The sequence below is a fragment of the Sorex araneus genome, chromosome 6 (genome assembly GCF_027595985.1).
Source record: "Sorex araneus isolate mSorAra2 chromosome 6, mSorAra2.pri, whole genome shotgun sequence".
NCBI classification, from domain to species: Eukaryota; Metazoa; Chordata; class Mammalia; order Eulipotyphla; family Soricidae; genus Sorex; species Sorex araneus.
Genome location: NC_073307.1, coordinates 141,582,406 through 141,594,995, shown reverse-complemented (window position 1 = coordinate 141,594,995; position 12,590 = coordinate 141,582,406). Strand labels below are relative to the sequence as shown.

The window sequence follows — 12,590 nt, the reverse complement described above, 5'->3', positions numbered from 1 at the left end:
TTTTAGAGTCTCTGGATGTTGGCCGTTGATGGGATTACATGGCACAGGGGGGAAGTTTGTGGGTGTGACTGCCTAGCTACTGGAAAATGGGGGATCTGGGCAGACGAGGCCCAGTTCCGATCTGAGCAGTCTTGGGCATCTTGACCTCGGGTCCCAAACACCTGTGTTCCTCTGCTGGTTCCTTCATGCATGAGGCTTGTCCGAACATGTGGCGAGTGGCCTTAAGCATGGCTGTGGCTAAGTTCTGGAGGTCTTCAACTGTCGAGGCTCTGCTCGGGGTCTTGACATATATTATAATATAGTAGTATATGCATTATCTATAATAATGCATAATATAGTAATATGGTAATATATGCATAATATATTATAATATATAGTAATATAGTAATAAATGTAAATGATAAGTTAACAACTTAAAAGACATTGCCTGCAAAATTTATAAACACTGCATTGTTTGATTGAGGGAGACAAATTTACTGAGAATTCAGTAATAGAATTGTAGAAGAAATGGGATTTTGTACACCTTTTTGTGGTCTCAGAATATGGCAAGATTGATTAAGATGTGGTTGATGTTAAAGTGCTGACTGTATTGATAAGTGAAAGAAAGATCTGGATCACTAAAAGTCACAAAGCAGATGAAGAAACATCTGCTCATTGACTGTTTAGAGCCTATTGATATAATGTAGTTATGTGCTAGTGTAGTTATGTGCTAATGTGATAATGTAGTTCATGAGCTATTAGTTGAAAAATATCTGTGAAAGGTAGTTCTTCCCAGAAGTATATATTAAGAAGTCCAGGTGCAATGGAATATATCAATGTCTCTTGTATGATATATGATGTTATATAATAGGTACTTTAAAGTAAAATTCTATCTCTTCCTTGAATTCCCCTCAGAAATTTTGTCAGTTTACACTGAACTTTCTTTTTTAGGCATCTCTTTTACTCCAATGCTACATGATAGTATTATACTTAACAATATGTTTAAGTATTATTGTCCTGACTTTTATAAAAAAAATTGTTTGTGTATCTCAGCTTTTTTATAAGATTATAAATTAGCTCTTCTTGAGTTTTTCAAATTACATTCCCAGTTGTTGGCATATGCTACATTTAATACTGCATTAGAACCCAAGACCTCACCTATGCAAAATAAGTGCTCTACTATTAAGCTACACCCCCCATCCTTGAATTGATTTTTTTTAATGAAAACATATGTGATTTGGGCTTGTTCTTTTTCCCAAGAAAATTTAGATTGGCAAGTTGGCTGGTATTTTTTTTTCTGAGATTGTCAAGTTGTCTAGAAAAATTTGCTGATTTGGTTGATCTTTGGAATATCAAGATAGTTATTATTAGATGGTAAAATTGAAAGCTGAGATCTGCATTTGGGGGGTTTAATAGTCACAATAGTAGGAGTAAATAATAGTAGCCATAGTGATTATTAAGAACACTCATTTAGGTGTGGAGAGATAGTAGAGCTTAAGGCAAAGGTGTGTTCCATACGGCCAGGCACCACAAATTATTTCCTGAGCATTTCCAGGTCCTCTGACCTTGGCACAGAGTCAGGAGTAAGTCCTGAGCACATCCAGGTGTGCTCCAAATTCCACATACCCCCCACCATGAAATAAAATAAAAATGAATTCTAGTTCATCCTATCTGTTTCTTAGTGCCATGCAGTGATTTAACTCCTTTTCCTAGAGAATTTGATGTATCCATCACGACAATCCTCTATGATATATTACATTATTGCAGGAGAGGAAAATGAGTATTTTTCCCAAGGTTCATACTACTAAGTTAGTCAAGATTTGATAGATTTGCAATCTGATAGGATTGAAAAAAATAATAGGTGATACCCAAAGTGATATATAACGAGCACTCTAAGACTACAAGTATTAACTCTTTCAGATTGCTCATCTCTTCACTCATTCAGTTTTTCCCTTAATCCCACAAGCTACCGAGAGTATCCCACCCGCAGAGCAAAGCCTGGCAAGCTACCCGTGGCATATTCGATATGCCAAAAACAGTAACAACAAGTCTCACAATGGAGACGTTACTGGTGCCCACTCGAGCAAATCGATGAACAATGGGATGACAGTGCTGCAGTGCTACAGTGCTATGTTTATTTGCAGGCCAATTTCAGTGGTGCTCAGGGATTAATCCTGGTTCTGTGCTCAAGGATCACTCCTGGCAGATTCGGGGTGGGGGAAGGGAGGTAATATGGTATGCCAGGAATTGACCCTGGGTCTGATGTGTGCAAGTTAAATGCCCTACCTGCTGTACTGTCACTTTATCCCAAAATTCAGCCAACTCTATATGCCCCACATACCCTTTATTTAAACACTGCAGTTTACAAAGTTGTTCTGATGATTTGTTACAGTCATTCAATAGTCCAACACCTACCTCACAACCATTGTCACCTGCTCTCCCTCATTGTCTCCATTTTCTAACCATCCCACCAGCCTGTTCCTGTGGCAGGCATACATTAATTACTTTTTCCCCCTGTGTTTGTTACCCATAAATGGCTAACAGAATGATCAAAAAATATTTCCTTTGAAGAAAATTAGTAAAAATATTTTATGCAGATATGTAAGTCCTTGTTTGAGGGATTCCTAAAATGTTGTTACATGTTAAGCTTCTCTGTTAATGTTTTGAAATCTCATCCAATCTGGTATTCTCCTACTGGGTTGTCAGTGTTGTACAGTTTGGAAAAGTTGTGCTGCTCCAAAGGTGGCCCTGTACTTCAGAAAATCTGCATTTTCTAACTGGTCAGTTCTGCTGGAATTAAATTTATTACGGCTGGGTGTACATGACCTTGAAGGTGGTTTGTGGGCATGACTGTTGGGGCTCTGGAAGTACAGAGAAGATGGGGGAGGTAGTAATTCTGATTCTGAGAAGGCATGGGGATTTCAACCACAGGGACCCAGTACCTGAGATTTAGGCAGAGTTAATTCACTGTGAGACCCCGCAGTTCTAAGGCGATGGAGTCCAGCAGAGGCAGCTGCTTTTGAAAGTCAGCACATTTCTGCGATCACTATTTGACTCCTGCCCTTCTCTGCATGCTTTTAGTGTGAACATTAGAGTGTTATGATGAGGTTAAAACTATGCAGTCATATAAAGTGTTTAGGATAGCATCTGATATAAAAAAAATAAGGACCCAATGGCATAGCAAAGTAACATAATTGTTATTGATTGAATTAGACACATTTTTAATAAAAATTCTTATCCTTCCAGGTGTATTTTTTTTTATTGAATCAGCATGTGGAAAGTTACAAAGCTTTCAGGTTTAAGTCTGTTATACAATGCTTGAACACCCATCCCTTCACCAGTACACATACTCCACCACCAAGAATCACAGTATACCTCTCCCCCAGTCCCCCTCCCCATCTAACCCCCGACCCCACCTGTGTAGCTGATAAATTTCACTTTACTTTCTCTTCACTTTGATTACATTCAATATTTCAACAAAAAACTCACTATTATTGTTTATAGTTTCTCCCCCAAAATTTGGACCTGCTGAAAAGGAAGAATTTGATAATTTCTTTTCCATTGCTGAGAATGAAGAGATATGAGGTCGAGCGGCCGCAATAGTGGCCACATGGGTTTGGATTTCTGTATTTTAGTATTTTTGTAACTAAGTTCCAGGTGTAATTTTATGTTAAATAATTTTGCTATAGATACTTTCTTTAAATATTAGACCTGCTACCAAATATATTTAAAATGATCCCAATCAATTAATCTCGTTTCAAGATCTACTCAATTAAGAGGACACTAGTAGTTCCCACTTTTGCATACATAATATTTTGGTTCTGGTTTGTACTATTATTATATTTAAATGTTATTTTAAGTGCCTAAAATTTTGCCTAACTTTCTGATGTAAACTAGTAATGATGAGAGACAAAAGAAAGGAAAGATATAAACCCATTAAAAGTGAAGAGAAAGCATTTGAAAGATACTATGTTCTGTAAGAAAGGTATGGAAGAATAAATAAATGTAATTAAAACTGATGAATAATCATTACAGATCCTTCTCTCTTTCTTTCTTTCTTTCTTTCTTTCTTTTCTTTTCTTTCTTTCTTTCTTTCTTTCTTCTTTCTTTCTTTCTTTCTTTCTTTCTTTCTTTCTTTCTTTCTTTCTTTCTTTCTTTCTTTCTTTCTTTCTTTCTTTCTTTCTTTCTTTCTCTGAATCTGTCTTTCTTTCTATCTTTCTCCCTACCTCTCTTCCCTCCCTCACTCCCTCATCCCCCTCACTGCCTCCCTCCCTCCCTCTCAGTCCCTCGCTCATTCCTTCCTTTCTTCTTTATTTTTATTTATTTCTTCTATCTCTTTTTACTCGTTCTCTTTCATTCTTCTTCTATCTCCCTCCCTCCCCTCCTCCATCCCTTCCTCATTCTCTTCCCTCCTTACCTTCCTTCCTTCTTTCTTTTTCTCTTTTCTTTCTCATTTTACTCTTTTTTTATTCTCCTTCTCTCTCCCTCCCTACATCCTCTTCTGTCCTTCACTGCTTCTATTCCCTCCAGCTCTTCCTTTCCTTTCTCCCTCCCTCCCTCTCTCCCACCCTCCCTCCCGCCCCTACCCTCCCTCCCTCCCTCCCTCCCTCCTTCCCTCCCTTCCTCCTTTCCTTCCTTCCTTCCTTCCTTCCTTCCTTCCTTCCTTCCTTCCTTCCTTCCTTCCTTCCTTCCTTCCTTCCTTCCTTCCTTCCTTCCTTCCTTCCTTCCTTTCTCCTTTCTTTCTTTCTTTCTTTCTTTCTTTCTTTCTTTCTTTCTTTCTTTCTTTCTTTCTATAATAAAATTTCAATAAATTAAACACATTTCACAATAAAGTAGACAAGACTAGATAACTTATTTGAATTTGCTAAAATAAGCAGTACTTTGGGGCCTTGAGTCCCTTTTTGGGGTTGATTTTTGAACAAATTGATTTGAAAGAGGGTCTTCCAAATTGAAATAAGTCTTTGGAACTCAGTAAAGAGCTGGTCTTCCAGGGGTTCCAGTGAACCTGGAAGAAAAATTCCTGAAGCAGACCTTAGACTAAAATCTACTAAAACTTCAGAGAGGAGAGAAGACTTATCATCTCTCTGGACTGATGCTCAATTGTAATATCAGGCAGAGTATATGCTAACAGGTCTTCTCTCCTGTATGTAGTATAATCAACAACCTGTATATATCTAAATCCTCATGCTGAAACAATATTATTAATTTGTTGTAACTACAGGAGCTTAAAATGCTAAATATCTTTTCATTTTTTTATATGATGCTTTTGGATCAGGGTTGTTCTAAAATCTGTGACCCCTAGTCTTGCTAAATAGACTCTCTTTTAGGCTTTTACATCATCTAGTCCAATCACCTCATTTTGCAGATCAAGAAACTGAGTCTGAGGGAGAAAGTACTTACCCAGAGTCATCTGCTAGTCAGTGAGGACAACACTGGAACAATGGGTAAGTTGTGTGACCTCTTTTAGTTTCTATTTCCTGATCTTTAACATGGAAACAAAAGAGAGCTATAAAGTCTCTCTAAAGTTCCTTCTTATTCTAATAATCTACAATCTACTATGTGCTTTTAAATTTTAAAATCTTGACTTTCAGTGTGATTTCTATCTTGTAATAGTCAAGAAACTTTTTTATAGAGTGGTACATTGTATGCCTAAAGACAGTGTTTTTAAGAATTTTTAAAAAGATTTAAAAATTGGTTAATTTTTTTCCACTAGCTATAGATATATTTGAATATGATAAATTTTTTAGACTACAGATCTTAAAAAATGCAGCTAATTTTACATATGGTCAATTTTAATTGAATAATTAAACTAGAGGATTAATGCCATTCTAAATGGAAATGCTTCAGTTGGTTTTAATCCATTTAAAATTTGATTGCTTGTACGCAAAAATTACAAGCTTCTCAGCAAAGATTCCTGACCCTCCACATACATCCCATTTCCTTTAACAATTACGAATAGCAACTTCATTATAGAATGGTAGTTTTAAGAACATCATCAAGTATATACATATTTATTGTTCCTGTCTTCATGAAATCATCTGGGTTATGACAGCCATGATGGCAGAAGATTCAAGAGCTATGACAGTTCTGGCATTTAAATCCTTGGCTCCACAGCATTATCTTTAGGGAAAAGGAAGGTCGAGACATTTAATATCCTTTTATTTATTTATGTATTTATTTATTTTGGCCTGTTCTCCTAAAGTGATCAGATGCAACTCTTTCTAAATTCTATAAACTACATTACGTATCCATTTTTTGGACTAGATGTATGGCAAGCTCCCTGTGGCATATTCAATATGCAAAAAACAGTAACAATAACAGGTTTCATTCCCAGACCCTGAAAGAGCCTTCAATCATGGGGAAAGATGAGTAAGGAAAGGCTGCTAAAATCTCAGGGCTGGGATGAATAGAGACCTCAATGGTGCACCCTCAAGAAAATCGATGAACAACGGGATGACAGTGATGACAGTGATGTATGGATTTAATTCATTCTTAAAGTACATTTTAAATGTTGAGAGTATGGATTTAATTCATTCTTAAAGTACAGTTTAAATGTTGAGACTGTTGGTTATAGAAAAAACACCTTCATATCATTGGACATACCGATTCTCATACATTCATAATCTACATGGCATTTCTGTGTCTGATGGTTTTTGAAAGGGTATTAAGAGGATCAAATGAGACAAACTATGGAAAAATGTAAGCATGGCATTGTTATTTTTTTGTACTCCATGTTAAAGAAAATACATTTATAGAAAATAGTAAGTGCTATAAAAGAAATCGAGAGTTTAAGAAACATAAACTATGGTTAGCTAGTAAAATCATGACTTCAAGAATAGAAAGTACCAGGATGAAAATGAAATACTATTGCTAGATTATAGTCCCATATTTATCGTGATTTATATCAAGGGCATACCACCCCGCCTACCTAATATCTCGTGGCCACACAGCAAAGTAGCTTTCTGCACTTTCTGGTTTTATTATTAAATGTTGAGAAGCATTCTGCTTCTCCTGAATGAGGTTTCTCTTTGATAGACTGCAGAAAGGTAAGGGTTTATATTATCATTAATTAGGGATAAGCATCAACCAAGACAGAGCTAAGAGAACAAATGGAAATATCAGTTGAATTACTTCTCTTTCTTTTAACAAGAATTAGATAACAGTGGTCTTTTAGTATTTCCTTAATAGTTTGGAATATGTGGAATATGTGATTCTCTTAAGTCTTCTTACTTTTATTGTGTATATACATTGTTTAGGTAACTAAGTGTGTAAAAATAAAAAGAAAAGGCGCGGGAGACGCGCAGGCGAAGGAAGGAAGAAGGCCAAACTGGTTGCTCGATCGGTTTATTTCATGTCCATCTCCATTCTCCTCTGATTCTCCTCTTGCTTCTTTCTCCCCCATCCTACTTCATTCTCTCTCTCTCTCTGCCTCTCTCCCGGCTCTCGGTCTCTCTCTCTGGATCTGGCTCCGTGGATCTGGCTCCCAACCCACTCTTACAGCCTAGTTAAATCTCCACAGCATGAGGGGGTTGAGGCATACACATAGGTGTGGTCAGCAATAGGGTAAGGTTCTTTTCCCTCAGGGGATGCTTCTCCTAGGACTTAATTCTCTTTCAGCAGGAGGATCCACCCAAGGGCAGAGTCCCATGAATGTGTTTCTCTTCTCCTCAGCCAGCAAACATATAAGAATTCATAATATTAATTATTTTGTATGGACACAATAAGAGATGCATTAAAGCTTATAGAATTGCTCTCTTGGGGCCATCTCAATCTCAGACTACAGTGCTCAGGCCAGATCAGTCTTTCCTATCCCTGGCAGGGTCCCAGTCTCATAATTACTATTGGATCATGACAGCATTTGTCTATGATCAAGCTCTTAACTTACAGTTAAGAATTAGGCACTTTGGCCAGGCCCATCTCGATGCCAGGGTAGCACATAACTCACCGCTTGCCCTGGATCCTTCCCGTCCCACGTCGGGGACCCTACTTTGGGGTGCTAGGAACTGAGGGCAACTGAGGCTTAAGTGGAGAAAGCAGATGCCCAGAAGGGAATAATAATCGAGGCCAATTAAGTCTTAAGTTATAAAAACATAATATTGTCTTCTTGTGTCTATACAAAAAAGACATAGCTTTAAAGTAAATTATTCAAAAGGCATAAAGAGGAGAGAAAGGCAATGTTATAATATTCAGTGTCCTAGGAAGTTCTGACCTTACCAATTAACAGAGTTTGATTAAGGGAAGAGCAGATAAACTGGTAGAATTGGTTACAGATAAACAAAGGAATGGGAGTGACTCGGGAGCACTTTGATGGGTGTGACTGATAAACCTAAGCTCCTAGTGGCAAGGGGGAAAGGACAAACCAATGATATCCAACACTAAGTCTCCTAGCATACATCTGAACAAGAAGAAAATATATGATATTTCTGCCTCTTATTTTCTATTTTAAATTTAATTCAGCATATAGGTACTGAGCTCTAGCTTACAACACGGTGGACAAGACAAGGGGAGGGTCACCTGATAAAAAAAATAGGTTCCCAGTATCTAAGTTTGTCTTTGGAAAATGGAGGTGTGATAACCGAATACCAAGTATATTTAGCTTAAAGCACTAGACATGCAATTGATGTATTTAGAAATATGAAGTAAATAAAAATCAGTTAAGCTGGGGAGAGATTTAGGAAGATTTTGTGAAAGGGTATTGGAGCACGGTTACTTGCACATGGAAATAGAGGGTTACTTGAGGAAAAGATTTTGTCATATTGTTTGAATGTAAATGGAGAGAAAACACAAAGCAGCAATGAAGGTTCAGTGTAATTCAGCTAGCACAGTGCTGAGATTAAAATATTGTTCTTTAGAATTCAGAATAAACTGAGTTTGTGTGGGATTGTCAGAGGCATAGGAGCGTACTGCCAGAATTGTCATTTGCTGTTTCTCTAAAGAACTTTTGTTTGCGCATTAGATCTATTTCTCTGTAGAGTAATATATAGTGGAAAATGTCTTCATTTATATAAATATCACCCTTTTCATATGGGATCTTTTCATACTTTGCCACTAAATAGGAAGAAGAGAGAAAGAAGTGATTAAAAATATCTTTACAATATGTTATTTGTAGTTGAAGAGGTAGTACAGGAGGTAGAACACTTGGCTTGCCTGTGACCAATCTGGCCTCAATCTGTGGCACCACTGGGCATTGCCAGAAGTGATCCCTAAGCACAAAGCCAGGAAGAAGCTCTGAGAACTGCCAAAAACAAAAATAAAATTATTGGGGATGGAGTGATAGCACAGCGGGTAGAGCGTTTGCCTTGCACGCGGCTGACTCGGGTTCGATTCCCAGCATCCCATATGGTCCCCTGGACACGGCCAGGGGTAATTCTTGAGTGAAGAGCCAGGAGTGATCCCTGAACATCACTAGGTGTGACCAAAAAAGAAAAAAATAAAATAAAATAGCACAACGGTTGGGCGTTCGCCTTTCACGGGGCCAACCCGAGTTCGATTCCTCTGCCCCTCTTGGAGAGCCCGGCAAACTACCGAGAGTATCTCGCCCACACACCAGAGCCTGGCAAGCTACCTGTGCGTATTGGATATGCCAAAAACAGTAACAATGAGTCTCTCAATGAGAGACGTTACTGGTGCCCACTCGAACAAATCGATGAGCAACGGGATGACAGTGACAGTGACAGTGAAAATTATTATAGGAACTTATTTGCTCATTTGGTGCTCCTTCTTTATCAGTATGACATTCAGATATGAGAAGGCTGTTTGTTTCTCTAATTTACATGCATTTGACTTCCTTTCCAAACAAATATAGTGATATTTACATGTCTCCCCTTTTCCATTTCCCTTTGTTGATATTATTGTTGAGGTTACTGGGCTCACACAGACTCTTGGTTGTGTTGGATGTTCTGGGTTGTATACTTTAGTTGTGATATTCACACATATGCACACATTCTAATACGTTAAAATAAAAGTACTTACATTCCTTTCACTACAGAGCATCAGAGCTTGTGCATGGTGCTGGGGACTCAAACAGGAGAGCTTCCAGGAGTAAGTTTAGTTTGTATGAGTGGAACAGAGGATCAAGTTCATGGTCTCTTATTTAGAAGTCAGATGTATTTTTTCATGTTTGTTTTGTTTTTTGCCATTGAATCATCTCTGAGTCCCTCATAGTTACTTTGGAGTGTTCATTGGTCATAAATCAGAAGACATTCATATATTGATATCTTTACATTTTTGCTTCTTTAGTATGCTAGTGCTTAAATTGTAAACAAGATTCTACAATCATTGTCTGATCATTAATTGCCCTGCCTTGGAAGAACAGGATTAGGTATTACCAAGTATTGTTATAGTTATCGCAGTCTTGAATTATGTGTAGATAGACAGAAGCAAGGATCACCAAAAAGGTATTAGCCTTTATCAACCCAACTTCAGTTTTAGTGCCATAGTCAAGGAGTGGAATAATTAAAAAAAATAAAGGATATTTGGAACAGGTTAGGAAACAGAAGATAAGTCTGCATTCCCTGGAGGAATATATTACATGTTATGATTGCTGTAATTGAGACATGAAGACATAATTGATATTGCCACTCTATCTTCTTCAATATTCTCCTTTGGAAAATGTTCCCTTAAGAGAATGGGTGCCCAAAGTGAATCTCTTGTTATTCCAACTTTGAATCCCTGGCATTTCACTTGTGCAGAGTGAAGGACCACCTGTGCTAAATATGTTTTACATTTACTGGATTAGCTAGAATCCTGGAAACTATAGAAAGAAGTGCTATGAGGAGATTTAACTTTGCAAAGACTTTATTCCTGATGACAGTTGACCAATTCCTTTTCATTCTTTGCCATTTGAGCTGCCAATGCTTATTTTCCTTATACTTCCCTTTTATCCTTCCCAGTGTCCAATTTGGGTGCTAGTTATTTTGATTCCTGTAGCATGCTGTCAAGTCAGACTTCAGGGGCATAGATATTTCGCACTGAAAAGAGTTTTGACTATCACTGAGCATCCACCCACTTTGTTTAAAACAAACAAAAACTAAGACATTGAAATGTAATATGGGAGTTGGACATTGAGTGATGGACTGTTTATACTGTGTATAGAGCTGTTTATACTGCTGTTGATTGATAATGATGTATACCTGAAACTTTTATCATGCTCCATTGCTATGACAGTCCACTACTTTTTGAAAAAGAAAAAAGCATGGAGGATGCATAAGAGAAGGGAATGAAAATAAAAGAAATGAATGTGGAAAAAAAATTATTTTTTCCATTCATGTTTGTGGGGTAAACACAGTAAACCCCAGCAATAATCATTAGGTTCTTTACATATGTTGTGATCCTTAAATATGTTTAAAAAAGTATGCTCTTGTGCTAAGTCACCACCGGACCCTCTTTACTGGTGCATAATTTTAAAAGGACATTATAATTAGAGGTCACAGACTTGTCCACATAGGGCAGAGCTGAGACAAGAATCTGGAATTTCAATTGCTGTTTCCTAAACTGAAAACAGATGATAGTAATATGTAAAATAAAAGAGGCATCTTTAGTTTTTCACAAAGTGGTCTCAATAGGCAAGGGCAGACAAGGAGTGGTAACTGAGTGCAATTTACAGATCATCCTCTTCCAACCAGTTTGCTCTATTCATCTACCTTGATCCTAACACATATGTGCTACCCTAAGGTGATCTTTTACATGAATCTAACCTGCCCTTTTCTTTATCAGTGATGTTGAATCATGTTATATAATCATTGACATTTGAGCCTCTATGTATGTATGTATATGTGCTTACTAGGTAAACATTTTAATAAATGAAGATTTTTTAAAATTTTCTTCATCTATAACTAGATTTACATACCGCTAGTAAAAGATGTTCTCAGATGTTCTCATTTGTCCTTTAAGGACAAATTTTCCTACACTGTACCTAAGTGATCCCTAAGCACTTAACTTTATATTTAGTACTTAACTAGAAATGTTGGTTAAGAATTTCATGACTAGAAATTGTGTTAAGAGCCATAGTAGTCAGGATTCTTCTCACTCTTCTGTGATAACATATCAAACCTGAAATCTTTTATATGAGTCCATAACAATAGCCTGTCTTTTTTGCATATAGAGTTCATTATGGGTCTAGCTGTTCTTCATGGGAGCTGCCTTCAGCTGGTGTAGGGTAACTGTCTTACGGTGCTTCCTTCTGAAATCATAAATTTTGGAATGCTGGAATGCTGTCTCAGGGGGAAAAGAGAGCTAGGGATCACTTAAATTGGTCACTTTTTTCATACAAGTGACACACTTTGATTACATGTACAATTCACTTTTCAATAACTATCTGGCTGGGGGCTGGAGTGATAGCACAGAGAATAGGGTGTTTGCCTTGCATGTGACCAACCTGGGTTCGATTCCCAGCATCCCATATGGTCCTCTGAGCACCACCATGAATAATTCCTGAGTGCAGTTTCAGGAGTAAACCCCTGTGCATCACCAGGTGTGACCCAAAAAGCAAAAATAAAGAAATAAATAACTATCTGGCTAGACCTCTTTATGAGAGTGGTGACGGGGTGAGCACTTAGAAGTAGAATCTTCTCTTTACCTATGTAAGAAAGATTTAAAAGATCCAGGGAATG

At 37.5% G+C, this 12,590-nt stretch overlaps 1 protein-coding gene across 9 annotated transcripts in view; it reads left to right on the top strand.

Moving 5' to 3' along the window:
- The window catches only part of LRRC4C (leucine rich repeat containing 4C), a 1,396,500-nt gene that overhangs the window by 1,242,882 nt on the left and 141,028 nt on the right, over positions 1 to 12,590 (top strand). For 6 of the 9 annotated variants that reach the window (XM_055143222.1, XM_055143218.1, XM_055143219.1 and 3 more), the window contains one exon: positions 5,345 to 5,423. The exons of the other annotated variants lie outside the window; for them this stretch is intronic. The gene's annotated coding sequence lies outside the window, so the exon portion shown is untranslated. The remainder of the gene's footprint in view (positions 1 to 5,344; positions 5,424 to 12,590) is intronic. 9 annotated transcript variants of the gene reach the window in all.